This window comes from Trichosurus vulpecula, chromosome 1 (assembly GCF_011100635.1).
Source record: "Trichosurus vulpecula isolate mTriVul1 chromosome 1, mTriVul1.pri, whole genome shotgun sequence".
NCBI classification, from domain to species: domain Eukaryota; kingdom Metazoa; phylum Chordata; class Mammalia; order Diprotodontia; family Phalangeridae; genus Trichosurus; species Trichosurus vulpecula.
This window is the reverse complement of record NC_050573.1, coordinates 91,097,282-91,119,077: the sequence shown is the minus strand read 5'-3', so window position 1 is coordinate 91,119,077 and position 21,796 is coordinate 91,097,282. Positions and strand designations below refer to the sequence as shown.

Sequence of the window (21,796 nt, the reverse complement as noted above, 5' to 3'; positions counted from 1 at the left end):
CACTGGACCACTTGAATTTAGAGTTAGATCATTGTGCAACATTATGCAGCAGCAGTGTTAAATTTTTTTTTGGGGGGGGGGTAGCAGTGTTAAATATAAATCAATCCTTCAACTACAAAATAAAATGACCTTGAAAACTTTCCATAGTTTGATGTTTCAGACCTACCCCCTCTTCAATGGGATTAATTCTTCTTTTGCTGATTTACTACTTTTAAGATGGGAAACGAGGACTATTCATTAAATAAAGTGTAGTTTAAGTAATAACCAACAAAAATAAGTCCACAGGATTCCTATTCAAATGAATCATTGATATTCACAAGAGGGTACCCTGGCAGCTGGCCAGACCCTCATAGGATCACCTCTTCAGAGACTCTAGCACCTCAAGCCCTGCTTACAAGTACAAACTGTAGGGGCAGCTAAGTGGCACAGTGAGTAGAGCACTGGCCCTGGAGTCAGGAGGACCTGAGTTCAAATCCAACCTCAGACACCTGACATGTTTACTAGCTGTGTGACCTTGGGCAAGTCACTTAACCCCAATTGCCCTGCCTTCCCCCCTCAAAAAAAAAAACCAAGTAGAAACTGTAGTTAAAATGAATACTGCTTGATGAAATTCATGCGCCAGCTATTATAAATAACTTTTACAAAAAAATGCAAGATATCAACATATTTGTCTATTTACCCAGCATCCCTCTATATTCCTTAGAAAGAATGAAAAGCAGTCCATTGGAATTCAGTGTAACCATTCTATTTCATTCATCTGCATGCTGTTTTGGGGAATCATGAATGAAAAAATGCAGTGTTCCTAAGAAAATCCTGGGATTATACAAATGAAACTTCAAAAGTACTTTTTGCATTAACATGCATTTAAACAAAAACAAAATCAAAACTCCTAGTCAACAGCAGCCAGGAAGATTATGAGGCATAGCTCCTATGGCTCAATTCTTAGACAGTGGGCAGCACATAAGCAACTACTGAATACTACTGTTCTTGTAGCGATGTTTGGAGCAAACTTGTAAACAAACAGCAACAAGGTTTGTTTATTTGAGGGTTTTCATTACTAAGATAGCCCTTGCAAATATCAGTGCAATACCCGTAGGTGGAGGCTCATGGGAACAGAAGACCAAAGGAAGAAAGCGCTTGGCTTTCTTAACTTTATGCTGACAGTGACTGACTCCTTCTTGGCAAGAAGAGGAAAAGAGAAAAATAGAAACAAATTATTTCAAAGCAAAAGAAAATTTATAATAGTCTTCAAACAAAATCTATAAATACTTACGTATAAAAATCAAATACTTGGTTCAGGCTGGCAGCACATGTTTCCCATTCTACTTTACTTTTGTTTCACTAATACTCCAATGCTTTGATGATCTATTTTTTCAAGTTTTATTTACTAATCGAGAGAGATACAGATAAAATACTAACAGATCTAGAGCTGGAAGAGATCTTTGATGCCATCTAGTTCAGCTCCTTCATTTTACAGATTAGGAAACTAATAGACTGCCAGAGTTAAGTAATTTGCCCATAGTCACTCTGGTAAAATAATAAGCCTTCAAGGTAGAATTTCAACCCAGAGCCTCTGAATTCAGTCAGTGCCCCATCTACTCCACAAACCTACCTCCTTTTATTAATATGGGAGCTACCTCCACTTGTAAAGCAAAATTCTGCCACACCTTACTCTGATCTCTCTCCTGGGAATAAAATTGTTGTGACCTGAGTTTGAAAAATTCATCATTGAGGTTCATGAGTTCTTCTGAATTTGGTGAGGCTGTCATGCCTCTACTCAATAAATGCAAGGGGATCCTTCTTAACTCTAGGATCAGATTTAAACCTTGCTTGGCATTTAAAGCTCATCACCACTTGGCTCCAACATACCTTTCCAGCATTATTAAAAACAGGACTCTCCTTTACATAGTTTACAATCCAGCCAAATTGGCATTCTTACAGAAAGCCCCACTTCTCATTTCCATAACTTTGCAAAGACCATCCCACATGCCTGCAATACACTCCATCTTCGCCTCTTAGAATCCCTAGCTCCTTCAAGACTCAGAGGAAGCTCTACTATCTAATTGAAACCATTCTTAGACACCTCCCACCCCTGCCCTATGCTTCCCTATCCAAATTACCCTGTATCAATTTTTAAAAAATATACTTCTCGGGGCAGCTAGGTGGCACAGTGTGTAGAGCACCACCCCTGGAGTCAGGAGGACCTGAGTTCAAATCTGACCTCAGACAGCTGACACATTTACTAGCTGTGTGATCTTGGGCAAGTCACTTAACCCCAATTGCCCTGCCTTTCCCTCTCAAAAAAAAAAATGTACCTCTCTCTGTCTCTACCAGGAACTGTTCCCACTTCACCTCATTTACTAGTACTGTGTCTGGCAAATACAGGGTGCTTAAAAATTCTTATTGATTTACGGACACAGTTTAACACCAGACCTATATTCAATGCCTTTCCTGCTTGGTTGAACGTACCAGAGCTTTAATTTCATTGGCAATGCCTCTGAGAAACCCAGGTTACCTCCACACCAGTTTGAGGATTGTGTCTCTCTTAGCTCATTTTCAGTATTTTCAAACTTAACTTTCCATTTTGGAAACAAGACACTTCCAAATAAGCATGATAATATTGTCCAAGTATTATCAGGTATGTAATAAACACTTTATTCAGCTAGTGGAAGACAAAGTGGTTGCTGGATACAGCTCTCAAATTATGTCCTGAAAAGATGAAAATTCTTTCCACCTTAACACTTTGGGAGATTACAAACAATAGGATAATGTATGTAGATAAGAAAGTGCTATATTAAATATTTCCCCAATGTAACATCACCATAAACACAAAATCAATCTTGAATTGTATAACTCTAAAAAGCTGAATCAAAGGGCAAGTAAAAGTTATAGAGATCTAGCTTATAGCATAACATAAGCAAGAGTTTTCTGACAATTAAATCTGTCCAACTATAGACTGTTACGAAAAGCAGCAAATTCCCCAACACTGGAGATTTATTCAAAAAGGACAAAGAATAACTGTGATAACTCACACTTAGTAAGCACTTGAAAAATCACGGATTTTCTTCAAACAACCATGTGAGTTAGGCAGTGTAAGTATTAGACCTTTATTGCAGATGAGGAAACTAAGGCAGCAATAGTTAAAGTGACATGCTTGGGACCATATAGCAGGCAAATGTCTCAGATGGAGTTTAAAACGAAATCTTTGTTTCCAAGTGGAATGCTATATCCATGAAGTTATAATCATAGTGTCTCTCATTATGCCAAAAAATGACAGCCTTTCTTGACAGGGAGTTTTCCAGACTTCTAGAAAAGAATCATGAACAAGGAAGGGTGCTGGACTGGATTAGATCCCTTCCACTTGTAAGATTCTGTGAAACTATGTTTGGTAGATGTTTTAACAAAATTGACAAAGTGACATCACAAAAGATATTTTAATCATATTGCAAAAGCAGCAGAAAGTTTTTGTATTATTTTTCCTTTGTTATTCACTGATAAATTAGGAAAAGCAAAGTTCACAGATCCTTAAAATAAGCAATGCCTTGAAATTTGGCCAAACATGTTTTTTTCAATCATAAATGGGGATAACTCTAGTTATATTACTTTCTTCAAAGGGCTGTGGTGATGAAATGATTGTATAATATTGTGAAGTCCTATATAATCCTGAATTATGATTTTTTAAATTCTAAATGGAACCTATTTAACCCTAAATTAGCTTTCTAATTTAGTATTTTATTATTTAATTTTGCATTTACAGCTTAATAGGCTAATTTAGTTGAGTTGCTTTTATTCAAAAGTTCCATTTTCTGACCTAGATTATGGGTCTCTAAACTGCTGATTGAGCCACTCCTATCAGTGAAAAAAATTGAGCATAAATCCCCAAACATGTATACTTACTTATTTGTAAATTACATACATGTACTTACATAAATCATAAAACTGACACAAAAATGTAAATTAAAAAGGAAGAGCAGATGAAATAACATTTGATATTATGGTCAACAGGGAGCCACTAGAAGTAGGGGAGAAACATGGTATGACCTGAGTTTTGGGGAAAATTACTTTGGCAGCTGTGTCAAGAATAGATTGGAGAGAGGAGAAACTAAAGAGAGGAAAAAGAAACAAAATGGGAACCCAACTTCCAAGGGTCATCTGCTGCAAGGTAATCTTGGAGGCAAGGGTGGATAAGCTAGGAAAGGGGCAGTGATGGAATTTTCCTAATAACGCCTCCTGAGCTGTTGCTATAAGGCTGTGGTAACAATTAGTCTGGTTCATAAGGAGGAATCTGGTTCAGTGGGGGATGGTAGGGATAAAGGCAGGAGTGGTTGTACTGGAGACAAACTCCAGCATTGGCTATTGATCCCATTTATCCTCCCTTCCTTTGACTAATTGTATAGAGCATTAGGGACAGACAAGGAGCCCTGGCTCCCATTATGGAAGCCTCTGATCTATACTACCTCTTCAAATTAGATTGTATAGCTTCAGCTTTAATAATAAGTAAGGTTGGCAAAGATATTAGTGTAAAAATAACATTTCAAGTTTATTTTGTTAATTAAATGGATTTTTAAAAATGACATCTAACTTTCTAGAAGATTATAAGAATAATTTGGAAGTGGTTTTAATGCTGAGGGCCTACTTCTAGTCTTCTCAGTTACACTGCAACCTTTATTTTTATCTGAATATAAAACTTTCATTCTAAGTCTATATGAAATCTTAGATAAATGCTTCCCATGAAAGGAAGAGTAGCTCAAATGACAAACTGGGGAAAAGATACTATAAAATATTTTACTTTACAAACTATGTCCTTATAGGGTGTTGGCATCAATCATGAGGCTTAATCAGAGTTTTGATATTAGTGTTGATATCAAAAGAACCATTTTAAAGAAATAAATTTAGCATACTTATGGAGAGCCACCCTGGCACAGTGGTCATGGTTTGGGATTTGAAGTTAGACTAACTGGGATGGAATCTAGTTCAGCACTTGCTATGACTTACTGCTCCCTTTGGGACCTTTGGAAAATCACTTCTTTTTCTTGGCCTTATTTTCTTATTTTTAAAACAAAGATAACTTCTGAGGTCCTTTGCAACTCTAAATCTATGTCTTATCTATCTGACAACCAATTACTTTCTCTGAGTATCAGCTTCCTCATCTGTAAAATGAGGAATTCGGAAAAAAAAAGTAAATAGGAAAAACACAAAAGACAAATCTTAAACACAACAATGTGCAGTTATAACATTCAAATTCAGCCCTGAAGGAGACAAGGAAATGCACCACTCTTCCTTCTTTTGATGAACAATAGCTTTGTAAAATTGTATATTCTGTCAGGCTCAGACGTACTGGTTTTGTTGAACTGCTTTTTCCCCCTCTCTCTTTTTTCCCCTTTATTATAAAGGGTGGCTCCTTGAATATGGGAAAGAGGAAGAAGAGAATATATCTGGAAATAAGGGTGACAGGCAAACAAAAGATAGAAAACATTTAAAAATAAAATCACGAGACTGAGCTGGATGATGTTTAAGATTTTTCAAGGTCTAAAAGCTAATCACACAAGGCTCAGAACTGTTCAATGAAAAAACTGTAATGTCCACTGAGCTGCTGAAATTGGGGATTGCAAAAAGCTAGTTGCCTACATATTTGATAATTCAAAAATCATACTTGATTTCACTGAGTTGCTCAAGTAGAACACTGTCTTCAGAATATTTCAAGGGATTTAACGTGGTAGCCACAGAAGACTCAGCTATCCTCAGATCTAGACAGCTTTAAATATCCTTTGTGCTTAAGAACTCTAGAAAAAGCATTTATAATAATATCTTTTCTGTAATTAGTGGTCTTGTGTTATGTGAGATTTGTTCCAAGACTGGCAAATCATTTCTTCAAAAATGACAATGTTAAGGTGATCCTTCTTCCCTAATGTTATCATTAGAATTGCCAAATAACAAAATTTGAGATAGCATGGTATAGTTGGAGCAGCACTGTATTTGGAGCTAAACGGTCTGGATTTGAATACTACCTCTGCCGACCTTATTGTGTAACACTGTATAAGGGACATAAGTCCTTTGGGACTCAGTTTACTCCTCTGGAAAATTACAGAATGGTCAATATGATCTTTTTTTAAAACAATTTTAAAAAATTTTACCTTTTGTTTTTATATCACCTACATTGCTAGTTAATTACTCTCCTCTTCCCCAGGCAGAAAATTATTCTTTGCAAGTTTAAAAGGGGGGGTGGAACCCAACAAAACTAAACAACCTATCAAAAAAGTCTCACATGACATGGAAGTGTTCCACCCCCATTTTCACTCTCTTCAGAGAACCTGTGGAGGTTCTTTCTCATATCTCTTCTTTGGAGCCAAGACTGGACATTATAATTTAAGAGCATTCAGTTTTAATTGCTTTGTTTTTATAGTTCTTCCAATTCACATTTTTGTAGTCATTGTATATGTTGCTTTCCTAGTTCTGTTTGCTTAATTTTTTTTACCAATTCAGAGAAGTTTTTCCATTTTTCTCCATACTTGTAACATTCATATTTTCTTACAGCACATTGCAGGGACTTAGGAATACAGGAGAGAGCACTAGATTTGGAATCAAGAAAACTCGAATTTGAATCCTGATTCAGCCATTTATTAGTCATATGACCTAACATAAGTCATTTAACCTCTCAGCCTCAGTTTCCTCACCTGTAAAACAGGGATATAGATAGTATTTACTTCATATACTTGCTGTGAGGAACAGAGATACTACACACACACACACACACACACACACACACACACACACACACACTACATCTATCTGTCTATCTTCTATAGCTATATAACTTTACTAACCTAAAAGTGATACACACACATTTGTATGTTAGCTATTATATAAACAATTTGCCAGCCATTCCCTAAGTGATGGACACCTACTCTGTTCCTAGTTCTCGGAAATTATAAAAAGTGCTACTATGAATATTTTGGCATATATGAGGGATTTTCGGGGTAGATTGTTATTGATCTTTTTTGGGGGTACATGCCCAGCTGCTGAATCTCTGAATAAAAGGATGTACAATTTTTAAAATTTTCTTCCAGAGGGGCAGCTAGGTGGAGCAGTCAGTAGCGCACCGGCCCTGGAGTCAGGAGGACCTGAGTTCAAATCCGGCCTCAGACACTTGTCACATGTACTAGCTGTGTGACCTTGGGCAAGTCACTTAATCCCAATTGCCCTGCCCGCCCCCCCAAAAACCAAAACAAAACAAAAAAAAAATTTTCTTCCAGAACACTTGGATGAATTCAGAGCTTCATTAACAGTGTATTAATGTGACTGTCTTTCTGTGGAATCTCTAAAATTACTATTTCCATCTTCTGTGCTCATTGTTGGGTTTGAGGTGAAAGAAATCCCTGTGTCATTTTTATTTGTATTTCTCCTTTTAGTGATCTGGAGAAATCTTATATGTTTGTTAATTCTTCTGAAAACTGTTTGTCTATATCCTCTAATTGTATATCCACTGGAGAATGGCTTCTAGTTATACATATGTGTGTGTGAACGTATACACACATGTGAATTTTTTATGCACCTTAGTGTTTTAGATCCTTCTCAGAGAAATTTGATATAATGAATCCTTTTCCCAATCAAGTTTCTCTTCTTATCCTAGCTGCACTATTTTGTTCATGCAAAAGCCTTTCAATTTCATGTAAACAAGATTATCTGTTATTGTTTGTGATTTCCTCTATATCTCCTCCTAGCCAAATCTGTAAAAGGTATTTGATTACCTTTAGAATAGTAGAAGGTTCCCTTCTACTATTTTCATGTTGTGATCTTTTATATGTAAGTCATGTATCAATTTCTAGTTTACTGTAGCATATGGTTTATGATGCTGATCTAAAACTAATTTCTGCCAAAGAACTTTCTACTTTTCCGAAAGATATTGACAAATGAGTTTTTCCTCAAGGAATTTATACTCTTGGGTTTAACGAGCACTGTGTTACTGTGTTTGATTGTCTTTCTTTTGATATTTTTTAATCTAGTCTGATCTCCTTACCTGCTTTTCTATTTCTTTAAAATGAGTACCCAATAGTTTTTGATGATTATTGCATTATAATATAGTTTGAGGTCTGGAAATGCCATTTCTCATCCACGTCTATTTTCCCCCATTATTTCCTTGAACTTCTAAACCTTTTGCACCTGCAAATGAATTTTGCTGCTATTTTGTCTACCTTCATAAAGTATCCCCTGGTAGTTTATTTATTTAGCATGGCACTAAATCATATTTAATTTAGGTACCACGTTTTTTATTATTATTGGACAGAGGACCCTGTGTTAAATTGTATCTCTACCACTTAGTACATGTGTGTCCTTGGGCAAGTCATTTAACTACTGTGGGCCTCAGTTTCCTCAACTGTAAAAGAAAGGTGTCAGGTCCCTTCCAGTGCTACATCTCTGATTCATTCCCCATTATCACTGAAGTGAAATAAGTCGTCATTCATCTGGGAAATCAAAGTGAACCTTCTTTTTTATCTTCTTTTTGTTGTTCTTCTGAACTTTCTCCAAAATGGACATAATGTGTTAATTTTAATTTAATTTTAAAAAAATCATTGAATAATAATGTAGTCTCAAAAATAGTTAACTAAAAACCCAACTACTTATAAAAATATCAGCTATCTAAGCCACAGCAATATTGTTTTCAGACTTGACAACCTTTCCTGCCTGACTCCTCTTCCTGTTTTCTACTCTCCAGATTATCAATATTCTTCCTAAAATGTGGCACTCAAATGGTTATCAAGTTTCCCAAATTTTTTTAACTTACTTTTTTGGTGCATTAGATTAATTCACAATTTACTAATCATTCATTTGGATGTAGTATTGCTTCACAACAATGAAACAAAAAGCTTTCTCAACAAAGAATAATTTAACTTTTCATTACAATGCTGTGAGAAAAATGTATTCATTGACCTTTCAGAAAGTATCCTTCCATACTTGCCACTGCTTAGATTTACTTCAAAGCAAAGTTCTTGGACTTTCACACTTTGCTACTTCACTTTAACTAAATCCTGTGAGAGCCCTCAGGATGAACTCTGAGTAATAATAATAAATGCATCACCTCTCCCTGAAATGTATCAGAAGCTCATTTATTATCTTTTTAAAAAATTACACCGATTGCCAATATAATGAAAAGGCCTAGTAACTGGTCACAATGAGGATTGGGGCTGGCAGGAGAGTTTAAAAAGTTGTCACATGAAATGTTATAATTAATAGTAACAATATAATAATAGTTGGCATTTATGTAATAGTTACTATGTGCCAAGCACTATGCAAAGCACTTTACAAATATCATTTCATTTGATTCTCTCAACAACCCTGGGAGGTAGGTCTTGTTGTTATCCCCATTTCACAGCTGTGGAAACTGAGAAAACAGAAGTTAAGTGACTTGCCCAAGGTCCATAGCTAGTAAGTGTCTCAGGTCTTAGTGCCTTCAGGCCCAGCACTCTATCCACTTGCCACCCAGATGCCTATTAATTAAAATGAATATACACATATATGAATGAAGAAAGAATACTTTGTAATACCGCCACTCCCTCCCCCAGCATCCTTTCTTGTCTTATTATAGGTATACTTTGATCCAATTAATACTGGCCTCCTTGTTGTTTCCCAAAGAAAACACTTCATCTCTAGACTCCAGGTTTTTTTTCCCCCACTGGTTGTCGCCCTTGCCTGGAATGCTCTCCCTCTTTATCTCTTTCTCCTAGCTTCCCTGGTTTCCCATCTAAAGCTCCATTTTTATAGAAGTATTTTGTGATCTTCTTAACTCTGGTGCTTCCTCTCTGCTGATTATTTCCAATTTATCCTGCACACAACTTTTCTATGATCTGCTTGAAAGCAGGGCTGTCTTTTACTTTCTTTGTATCCCCAGCATTCAGCGCAGTTCCTTTCCACATTGCAGGCACTTTAATAAATTATTATTGATTAAAAGCAGTAATACCTAGCACTCTCCAGGGACTTAGTAAACATTCAAGATAAAAATAGGGAGTAAAAATAAACTGTTATCTCCTTGAGGGCAGGACAATGTCTTATTTTATCTCTGTATGTCCCCAAGCAGCTAGCAACATGGATTTTCTGTAGCATGTACTTAGTAAATAAATTAAATGATACAATAAGGAACATTTTTTAAAAATAATGTTGGTGGGGCAGCTACGTGGTGCAGTGAGTATAGCACTGGTGCTGGAGTCAGGAGGACCTGAGTTCAAATTTGGCCTCAGACACTTGACACACTTACTAGCTGTGTGACTTTGGGCAAGTCACTTAACCCCAATTGCCTGTCTTTCCCCCCTACAAAAAATAAAAAATAACATTGGTAACTTTTTTTGGTCTGCTCTTGTGACTTCATTGATGTGAGGAACACCTAGTAATAGAACACCCTGCATCAATACCTGTCATGTATGTAATTTATGGTCTTAGAGAATTCGAATGATGGAACTAAGAAGACAAACGAACGACCAAAGTCACAAAGTAAAAATGTGTAGGAAGTGGGAATTGAACTGCAAAACCAGCTCTCTCTGCACCACACCCAGGTGCCTCTCCACTGGGAAGTCTCCTGTTTTCTCTCCTTATCCCTTCCTGCCTAGAAATTGGGCTATTTGATTCCTCAGATGGCTTGGATGACAGGACAGTCTATTGCTTCCAGTGAGGTGGAGGCCTTCTAGGTCTTCCCATTTGCCCAGCCCTGAGGCTCTGTAGAACCTCTCCTCAGTGTCATTTGACCTACTGATATAACCTAAAGATTTCTAAGCCTTGACTTCTGCCCTGCTCCAGCACCATTAGGCTTTTCATCTGGTATGCAGCTGAACTTTGATTTACATGTTGTCTCACCCAATTACTGCGTAAGCACCTTGGGAACAGAGGCTGTCATGGTTTTTCTATCTGTATCTACAGCATTGAGAACAGTGCTTGGCACATAGTAAGTCTTTAATAAATGCTTTTCATTTATTCACTCTGAAATAAGAGGGGATATATAAATATAGATGTAAAAAGATAAACACACAAAAAATTGCAAACAGCTGTTAACATACAAAGCCCACAGTGAGTTTAAAAGTATTTCACTGAAATCTTCCTAAATTGAACACTATTTTTGCATATAACAATTCACAGATCAGAAAGTTTTTAGCTTGGACAGAAACTACTTTTCCCATACAATCATCAAAATGATAACTGGAGTGTAATTCAGACCCAAGAAACTCTTTCAGTCTTGAACACACAGCAAATACTGAGTTTTAACGCTGGAGTCACAACAGAAGACTTGGCACTATGCCAGGAAGGGGGGAGTGTAGAAAATTTTTTTATATCATCTTATTTGTCCTTAGTCTGTTTATGCTCCTTGTGATAAGCTTTTGGGAAATCTCACACACATAGGATTTCTTAGAAGCAATAATATCTTACAACTTCTGCTTTTAACGTATTAATCAATTTTGACGAAATTATAGTAATTCAAAGATATAGTTTGTACTTTCAAAGTATACTAAATTACATATGTTAGACCTAGAAGGGGCTTTAGAGAGGATTTGGCCAATCCACTCCAATATGCAGAAAAAAGAAGTCATGGGGTCATAGGATTGAAGGGAGCCCAAGGCCATGTGGTCCAAACCCTTCATCTGATAGACGAGGAAATCGTTAAGTGTTAACTGGTAAGTGACTTGCCAAAGATCACATACATACTAACAGGTCCTCTGACTCCAAATTCAGGTTTCTTTTCATTATGTCTGTTATGGTAATTAGGGTGGGACTTTTTTTTTTTTTACAGTTCTCTCTTTTGGAATGCTGAGGTAATTAAGTACGTTTGAGTTTTGCCTTTCAAATGTAATTGTAAGCAGTGGACTTTTGTTGTCTTTGTTTTGGAGTGCTTCTCAGCACTAAGAAATCTTTGATTGAATTAAGAGTCTTTGATGACCTGCTTCAAGGGAAGGCCTAGTTCATATAGATTTGAGTTGCATGGTTATGATGAGACTCTGGGTAGCCATTGAAGAAGCACCCCCCAGCTTTAAAAACCCAGATATCGGTGATTCTCTCTGATAACTATGTATGTATTGTGATTTGGTCAGACAGATAAAAGCCTGTCTGTTGATCTGTCTGTAATTTCTGTTTGTATTTGCTCTGAAGTTCAGGGTGCTGGCTTTTCCTCCTGAGATAAGTGAATGGTATATGTATGTTCAATTAAAGTAAGATTATTAACCACTTAAAGTTGCTTTCCTTAGAAAAGCAGATCAAAGGACCTGTCCCAGCAGCCCTCCAGTGTGCTCTTGTTGTTTTTGTTGTTGGTCTTTCACCCCCACAACAGCTGCTAGCAACATTGTTCTTACAACATCAAACTTTGCAACAAAGTAATTTACAGAAGAATTTGGTTTTGTACTAGGAAAGTGTGAGACAAAAAAAGAATTCTTAATAAAACGGGTTTTTCTTTCCATCACAACCAATTCCCTAACCCTTTCTGTTCTAGTCTAGTGAGATAAAACAAAAAGTGTTCCCCTATTATTTTAAGCCATTACTGTTACACCTGCTACTTGACCTAGCACAAAATAAAGATCTACAATCTCTGAAGAACATGGGATTTGGGGACATTTAAAACATATTCCATTGCAAAACCACACATAGGATATTATGTTCAGTTCTGGGTATGACATTGTAGAAGAGATACACTAAAATGGGAGAATGTTCAAAGAAGAAAACCAGGATGGCAAAAAGGTCCAACTATCACCAAATCCAACAAACATTTATACACGATATATACAGTTTATACTATGCTGCAAGGGTATAAAAACAAAAACAATTCTGCCCTCAAGAAGCTTGTATTCTAATGAAGAAATACAAAATGTAAATAGTTAAGTATATATAGGATAATTAAACTGCTGTGAAGGAAGCTTGGCAAGAGACTCAACTATGCTAACTCAAACTAAATGTATTTAGGGATGAAAGTGTAAGAAAGATAACAGAAGAAAATGTAAGATATCTGTCAAGATTTTGATAATAACTACTTACACCATTATAGAGCCACCACATTTGTACACTGTCCTACATGTGCTTAGAGAGGAGGTAAAAAGGGAACTATATAGACAACAAAGGTTAGGAAAGTAGTTGGGAAAATTGGAACAGTGGTACATTGTTGGTGGAGTTGTGAACTGATTCAACCATTCTGGAGAGGAATTTGGAACTATGCCCAAAGGGCTATAAAACTGTGCATACCTTTTGATCCAGCAATACCACTACTAGGTCTGTATCCCAAAGAGATCATAAAAAAGGTAAAAGGACCCATATGTACAAAAATATTTATAGCAGCTCTTTTTGTGGTGGCTAAGAATTGAAATTTGAGGGGATGCCCATCAATTGGGGAATGGCTGAACCAGTTGAGGTACATGAATATAATGGAATACTATTGTTCCTTAAAAAATGATGAGCAGGCAGATTTCAGGAAGACCTGGAAAGACTTACATGAACTGATGAAACAAGAGAACACTCTACACAGTAACAGTAACACTGTGCAATGACTAGCTTTGGTAGACTTAGCTCTTCTCAATACTACAATGATCTAAGACAATTACAAAAAGCTCATGATGGAAAATGCTATCCACATCCAGAGAAAGAACTACGGAGTCTGAATGCAGATTGAAGCATACTATTTTCTCTTTTTTTTTCTTTCTTACAGTTTTTCCCTTCTGTTCTGGTTCTTCCTTCACAAAGTGACTAATGTGGAAATATGTCTAATAGGACTGTACGTGCATACTGTATAACAGATTGCATGCTGTCTTGGGGAGCGGGGAGGGAGGAAGAAAAAAATTGTTGGAACTCAAAATCTTATAAAAGTGAATGTTGAAAACTATCTTTACATGTAGTTAGAAAAAAATAAAATACTATTAAGTGGAGTAAAAAGAAAAGTAGTTGAATTAGATCAAGTATACATAAGAAGGTCAATGCTATAGGAGACAAACCTGTGAGGACACTAAATCACAAAGTATCTGAAGGAAGAGAAGATGTCCAAAGTTGAGAAAAACATGAAAAAAGAAACACTCACACTTCAGTAACAAAAAAAAAAAGGTGACCATGAGAATACTGGCAAATACTGACTAGCTGTTCCCTGTTTTCTCAACGATCGAATACAAAATCCTCTGCTTAGCTTTCAAAGAACTTCAAGAATTGGCCCCCTCTCACCTATCCATTCTTCTTACACATATACTATGATTTAGTGACATTGGCCTCCTTGCTGTTTCTAAAGCACACTTCATCTTCTGACTCCATGTATTTTCAAAGGCTGTCTCCCATCCCTAGAATCCTCTCCCTCCTCATTTCCAAATCCTCGTTTCGTTTTAGTCCCAGGGAAAATCGCACCAACTATACAAACCGTTTCCTGTTTCTCTATAATGCTAGTGCCTTCTCTCTGATTATCTCCAATTTATCCTATATATAGCTTGTTTGTACATAGTTATTTGTATGTTTTCCTTCCCATTAGACCATGAACTACTTATTTGAGAGCAGGGACAGTCTTTTACTTTTCTTTGTATCCCCATGGGACTTAGCACAGAGCCTGTCACATAGTAGGCACTTAAAAATGCTTATTGCCTGACTGACCTTATTTAAAGACTCTCTAATCATACGTATCAGGTTAGGCATAAAAAAGGGGGATGTATGCTTGCCAAAGATGGAGATAAAACAGAGTCCAAATTGAAGAAGGATTCCCTATGGATGGTAAAGTCCTTCAGATGTTCCCATTTGTAGATGACATTGTGTTGGTTGCATCAAGCTCTATGGAGAATGTAAAGCTTCTTGGGAGTGATCTATAACCATTTAAAAGAGAATGGCTTGAACATCAACACATGAAAAAAGAAGTGGATGAAGAATGTTTAATGTTCATATAATGACATGTACTTGGCTAGAGAACCTATAGGCTCAATAGTATGTACGTTTTGAGGGAAAAGAAAGGATTAGAACAGCAAGTGGTTAATTGTGGGAACTGAGCCAACCACACTGACTCCATCCTGTGACTCAACTGTGGAGCTAGCTCAGCTCCCTTTCTATTTCAGTTACAGGTCTAGTCCAAATTTTGTGTTGTGAGAAAACTTAATTCAATTGTGAGAGCTGGGAAAAAAATCTTATTGTACTGTTTGAGCCTAGTCCTGTGTGGCTGGGAAGCTGGACCACCTCTGCCTGTTTAAAGACACTTAACTAAGAACACAGGTTATGCTGACCAGAAACCCAGTCAGATCCAAGATTGATGCAAGGAGTTTTTTCACAACTGTACATTTCAAGCAACCCCATATGTCTTATCTGAAAACTGGCCCTGTACTGATCAATCAGTTATTGTTTCTACATTCCTTTGACTGTTTGCAGATACTTGAGGGGAGTGGGAAACCTCTTTCTGAATTCAGGGAACTGCACCTGTTTTTTCTCCTCCCAACCTGGAAAATCTCTAATCTTTCATCCAATCAGATTGCTTAATGTTGTATTATTTCCTTTTAATTAACTGCCCTTATTTGTTTTATAATATATGAAAGTCAGTCTCCTTCTGCATTCAGGGTCCAGCCCTAAGCTAAGGAAGGAGCCTAGTCCCAATTTATTAGGCAATTGTCATATGTTGCTTAATAAATCGACATGCTCTGAGGCTTGAACCTTTGTTTCCTGTCATTTCATCTTTCACCCACCATAACTGGAGACATTTAGTGCAAGTGGACAGTGACTGATCCTAGAATTAAACTTGAAGACAGTGAACTATACCACCTTCAGGAAATTTCAAAGCTTCTTTAATGACTCCTAAATGTCTCTGAGAAACAATGGTCCTTTCAAAAGTAATATTCTCATGTTGTAGTATGGCTACAAGGCGCAGAATTATAAATGAGTATTACATAGAGGACGATGGAGAGGTGCACAGTAGGTGTGAACTTGGTGAAGAGTGGAAAAAATGATGTTATCACAAAAAAATACAACCAAGAAATAAAAAAGGGTGGTCAAGTGGCAAGGGACAAAGAGGCCTAAGTATTCCACTGATATGCTCCTAATATTAGGAGAAATAGAGGAAAACATCCAGCATGACGGGTAGGTATGGATGTGTTGTGATCTGCCTTACTGGAGGTAATATCCAAATCAATTATTAAACCATAAAGATACAAAACGTTAGAAAGGAACCTGGAAAGCATGTACGTCAAACCTTTCATTTTATAAATGAATCACAGATTTTGAGAAGTGAAAGAGATCTCAGTGGCTTTCTAGTACAAATTATGGATGAAAGGAATCCCTATTACAATATATCAAAGAAGTGGTCATATAGCCTTTTCTCAACCCACCTCTTGAGAGAGTCTATTCTACTTTTGGACTAATCATTAGGAAGTTTTTCCTAATATCAAGTGTAAATATGCCTCCGTGCAACTTTAACTCACAGCTCTTGGTTCATTCTGTAGGGCCAAACAGAACAAGTTTAATCCCTTCTTGGCTACCACGTTACACCGCTAACTTGTATTGACTTGCGTACCACGAAGCACCCAGATCTCTTTCTGAACAACTGCTATTGAACCATGACTCCCCAATTCCTGTGTTGATAAACTGAATTTTTTGTAACTAAATATAAGATAAAGAAATGATGGCAGAGAAGGCAGAAAATCACTTTCCCATAGTCATGCACCTAGTGATTGGCAGGCCTAGATCAAAACCCAAGTACCATACATCTCACTCCAGTCTCCTATACACAATCCATCTATTATTATTATAGTTGTTTCCTACCACTAAGAGAAAACCGTATAAATATAAATGTTGATTTACTGACACTGTTTTCATGATATATATCTGGCTGGCATACATCTACTTATTTAAATTCGATGACAATATAAAAATTAATAAAGCATCCATGAGATGCATTATGACTCAAGACATTGGCCTAAAAACAAATATAATAAAAATTTAAGTGGAAAAAAATTTCCTATTGTTCAGACATATGCAGATGAATGTCCAATCCACTGAGTATATATCTGGGAGAGGTACCATATGCTGATGAATTAGGCCCAGAATTGGATAGAAGGACGAGACTAAGTTGGGCTGCTTTTGGAAACTGTATAATACTTAGAACAAACCTGAATGGCTCCCAAAAAGAACATCCTATTTAACAGAAATGTATGTCCAATGATTCTATAAGTTTGAAAAATTTAAATTACTAAATTCTCTGACGTTGGAGGTTGTAGTATGTTTCAAACATTGACCTTAGGGTAAGAGGTGGTCTAAGGGATATACCATAAAATTGTTAAAGGAGTTGAGCTGATCACGTGGCAAGAGTGGAGGATAAGAGTCTGGAAGAATGAATGCTGCACTGGCATTCTGCTGTGCTCAGCTTTCCTTATAGTCCAACTCTCATAGTCATACTTTGCTACTGGAAAAACGATAGCCCTGACTGGAAAGGCTCAGACTGGTGTGTATTTCTAAGTCTTCACTTCTTTGGGCTAAACATTCCTGGTTTCTTTAATCAGTCCTCATATGGCATGGTTGCAAGGGCTTCTGCTAGTCTCCTTGTTGATATCTTCTATATAGTGAATAGTTTATAATAGGTTTTTTTCTTTTTTCCTCCCAAGGAAAAATTTTAAAATATTTTTCCAATATTATGTAAATTTTTTTAAACGTTCTTTTTCTAAAAAAAATTCTGAGTTCTAAATTCTCTCCCTCTTTATGCAGAAGGCAAGCAATTTGATACAGATTATACATGTGCAGTTATGCAATACATATTTCCATATTAGCCATGTTGCAAAAGAAAACACGGACCCCTTTTCCCCCCCAAAAAACCCTAAGAAAAATAAATTTTTAAAAAGTATGCCTTGATCTATATTCAGACTTCATCAGTTTTTTCTCTGTAGGTGGACAGCATTTTTCATTACAAGTTCTTTGGATCACTGTATTGCTAAGAATAGCTAAATCATTTATAATTGTACAATACTGCTATTACTGTGTACTAGTCTCCCTGGTTGTGCTCATTTCACTTTGCATCAGTTCATATAAATCTTCCCAGGTAGTAGCTTTCTTAAAATGTGGCACCCAGAACTGAACATAATGCTGCAGAGAAGGTATAGCCAAGGGAGAATATAATGAGAATATCACCACCTTATTTTTGGAAGCTATGATTCTCTTAATATAGCTTAAATTCACATTAGGTTTTTTGGCAGGCACATAATACTGCTGACTCACAATAATAATAGTGAACAATTACATGGTACATTAAATTTTATAAAATGTTTACATATGTCATTTGATAATCTGTTTGGAGACCTTTGAAACTTACAGATATTTGTCAAAGCCTCCATCAAACATTCCTCTCCCATTCTGAACTTAATTCAGAACTTCCAAATTAAGAACCTGATTCAGCCCGATGAGCTAGCCTGCCAACTTACTTCTGGATCCTACTGTCCAGTGCTGTCTATCCTTCCCAGCTTTGTGTCATATACAAATTTGATGAAGATGCCTTTAACTAAGTAACTAATAAAAATGTTAAATAATACAGGGTCAAATACAGATCCATGAGTTACTCCACTAGAGACCTTCTGCCACATCAACAATACATTGACAATTACTCTTTTGAGTCTTTCAGTTCAATCAGTCCTTACTTGTCCTAACTGTATTATTGTCTAGTCCACATTTATCATTTCCACAAGAATAATATGAGTTTTTTAATCAAAAACTTTGCACACATCCCACTGTATCCATAACATTTCCCTTCTCCTCTAGTTTAGTAATCTTGTTTTAAAAAAGGAAATTACTTTGGGCTGGAAAATATATAAAAAAAATGACAATACAACCAGAGTTAATTTACTGATTTAAAGCTACACCAATCAAACTACCAAAGGAATACTTTACAGAGATAGATAAAATCATAAAGAAATTTATCTTGAAGAATAAACAATTTACAAAGGGGGGGAAAGATAAATGAGAGAGTAATGAGGGGGCATTTCTAGACCTCAAATTATATTATAAAGCAGAAATCATTAAAACCATTGGGTATAGATTAAGAAATATAAAAGTAGAAAAAAGGAACAGACTACATATGAAAGAACCAGAAATAATGGAATTCAATACTTGGTGTAGAATAAACCCCAAAACACAAATTACCTAGTAAAGAACTCACTACTTTTTATACTCTTTGCCAATAAGGTGAACTTTTATTTCTTTTTTCAACTAAATTTACTTATTTTTTATTTTCAACATTCACTTTTATAAGATTTTGAGTTCTAAATTTTTCCCCTTCAAGATGGAATGCAATCTGATTTGGCTCTACATGTACAATCATATCAAATACATTTCCATATTACTCATGTTGTGAAAGAAGAATCAGAACAAAAGGGAAAAATCATGAGAAAGAAAAAACAAAAAAAGGGAAAATAGTATGCTTCTATTGGCATTCAGACTCCATAGTTCTTTCTCTGGATGTGGACAGTTTTCCATCAAAAGTCTTTTGGAATTGTCTTAGATCACTGCACTGCTCAGAGAAGCTTAAATCTTTCAAAGTTGGTCATCACACAATATTGCAGTTATTGCGTACAGTGTTCTCCTGGTTCTGCTCACTTCACTCAACATCAGTTCATGTCAATTTTTCCAGGTTTTTCTGAAATCCACCTGCTCATCATTTCTTATGGAACAATAGCATTCCATTACATTCATTTCCACAACTTGTTCAGTCATTTCTCAATTTATGGGCATTCCCTTAATTTCCAATTCTTTGCCACCATAAAAAGAGTTGCTATAAATATTTTTGTGCATATAGGTCCTTTTCCCTTTTTTATGATCTCTTTGGGATACAGACCTAGTAGTGGAATTGTTGGATCAAAGGGTTTTATAGCCCTTTGGGCATTAAGAACTCCCTGTTTTATAGGACCTACAGGAAAACTAGAAAGCCATGTGGCTTATATGAACATCTTATGCCATATTTCACAATAAATTAAAAATTAATATGTAACTGGAACCTTAAGCACCATGACATATCAAGCTGTGAAGAGGGTATAAATTCTTAACCAAACAAAGGATAAAAGCAATTATAAGAGATAAAATGGTTGTTTTTGGAACATGAAATTGGAAGGCATTCTAAAACAGAAAATTAATGCAGTGAGGCTAAGATGAGAAGGGGTAACTGGGAAATAATCTTTGTATCAAATATCTTTGAAAAGGGTTTAATATTTAAGAGAGAGACAACTTTACAAATGTGAGACTAAAAGCTATTCCTTAGTAAACAAAGAAATAATTCTCAAAATATAAATGGCAAATTATTAACAATCACATGAAAGAAGCCACAAATCATTAATTATATGAAAAATGTAAATAAAAACAACACTGAGGTTTCATGTCATACTCATAAAACTGCCAAATGACAAAAGACAGGAATAATTAATGGTGGAGAAAGGATGGAAAGACAGGCGCAATAATGCATTTTTGGTGTAGCTATTCAACTAGGTACAACCATTCTGAAAATCAATTTGGAATTATGCAAACAAAATGACTAAACTGTCTATACTCTTTGACAGAGATTCCACTGCTAGATGTTACTGCCCCACCACACCCTTTCCCTAAGGTTGTTGACAAAAAGACTCTATACACACCAAAAAATTTATGAGCACTTTTTTGGTTGAAAATAATTGGAAAAAAGGAGATACCACTCAATTGGGAAATGGCTAAACAAATTGTGGCACATGAATGTAACGGAGTATTTTTGTGCAATAAAAATGGACAAATGTAATGACTGCAGAGAAACATGTAAAGATTTATATGAACTGATGCCACTGAAATAAACAGAGCTAGAAAATAATATATACAATGACCCCAACAAACCAAATGAAAAAACAATCACCATAAAACAAATGAAACTGAACAATGCTAAATTATAAAGAACAAGTTTGGTACCAAAGGAGATTATGAGAAGCCACTTCCCATCTCAGCTCCTTTGAAGAGTCTGGGGCTCACAGGTGTGGGATATTGCCTAAAATATGAGATTTTTTGGATACATTGGTCCTTTCTGCTGAAATTGCAACATTTGTCCTTCTCAAACCTTGTGGCACTATTCCCATTTTTCATTATCTTTCAAACATTACAGACAGTTTCTCAGCAATCATATCCACCATCCTTTTTAGTACCAAGGAATGTAGTTTTTCAGGGCCAGATCATCTGAATTCATCATGGGCAAAAAAAGTACTCTCAAACTATTTCCTTACTTATCCTAGATGTGAGCTCCCACTAGTCATTTTTGTTCTGTCATTTCTAGTAAAAAAGGTCATTCTCCTTGTCAAAGAAAATGGAAGTAAAATAGGAACGGAGCAGCTTGTTTCCTCTTCCCTCTTGTCTATATCACTGTCCTATCCACACCAAACAAAAGTCGTTTGATCTTACTTTTTCTCCCAAGAAAATTTTTAAAAGTGCCCTTTTTGATTCCATAGCTTCCCATTCCCATGATTCTCAATTGTTAGGTAGTGATTAGACTATATAGTTACTGTACAAAGACACTGCTCCCTATACTCGACTTAGCCCTGCCCAATACCTACTGAGAATTTAAAAAAAAATTACCTATCAACTTAGGGACTGGTGACTGGCCATAGTAGTGCTATAAGGTAACATAAAATTTATGTCTACGTCTAGACCAAAGTACAGAGTACTTTTGAAGTCATTTATATCAGTAGTAGCGGATGGGCATTATCGAAATCAGTTTTATACTTCAAGCTCTTCAATTTTCACAGAATTGTGGGGAATAACTCAGGACTTAGTTTATAAGGCCATCATAGTCCTACACCACTAGCTATTATATTATAGACTGCAAATGAATACTGCTTTA

At 36.1% G+C, this 21,796-nt stretch overlaps 1 protein-coding gene across 6 annotated transcripts in view; it reads right to left on the bottom strand.

Annotated features, from left to right (window-relative positions):
• The window catches only part of PTK2 (protein tyrosine kinase 2), a 434,883-nt gene that overhangs the window by 135,285 nt on the left and 277,802 nt on the right, over positions 1 to 21,796 (bottom strand). The window lies entirely within an intron of this gene.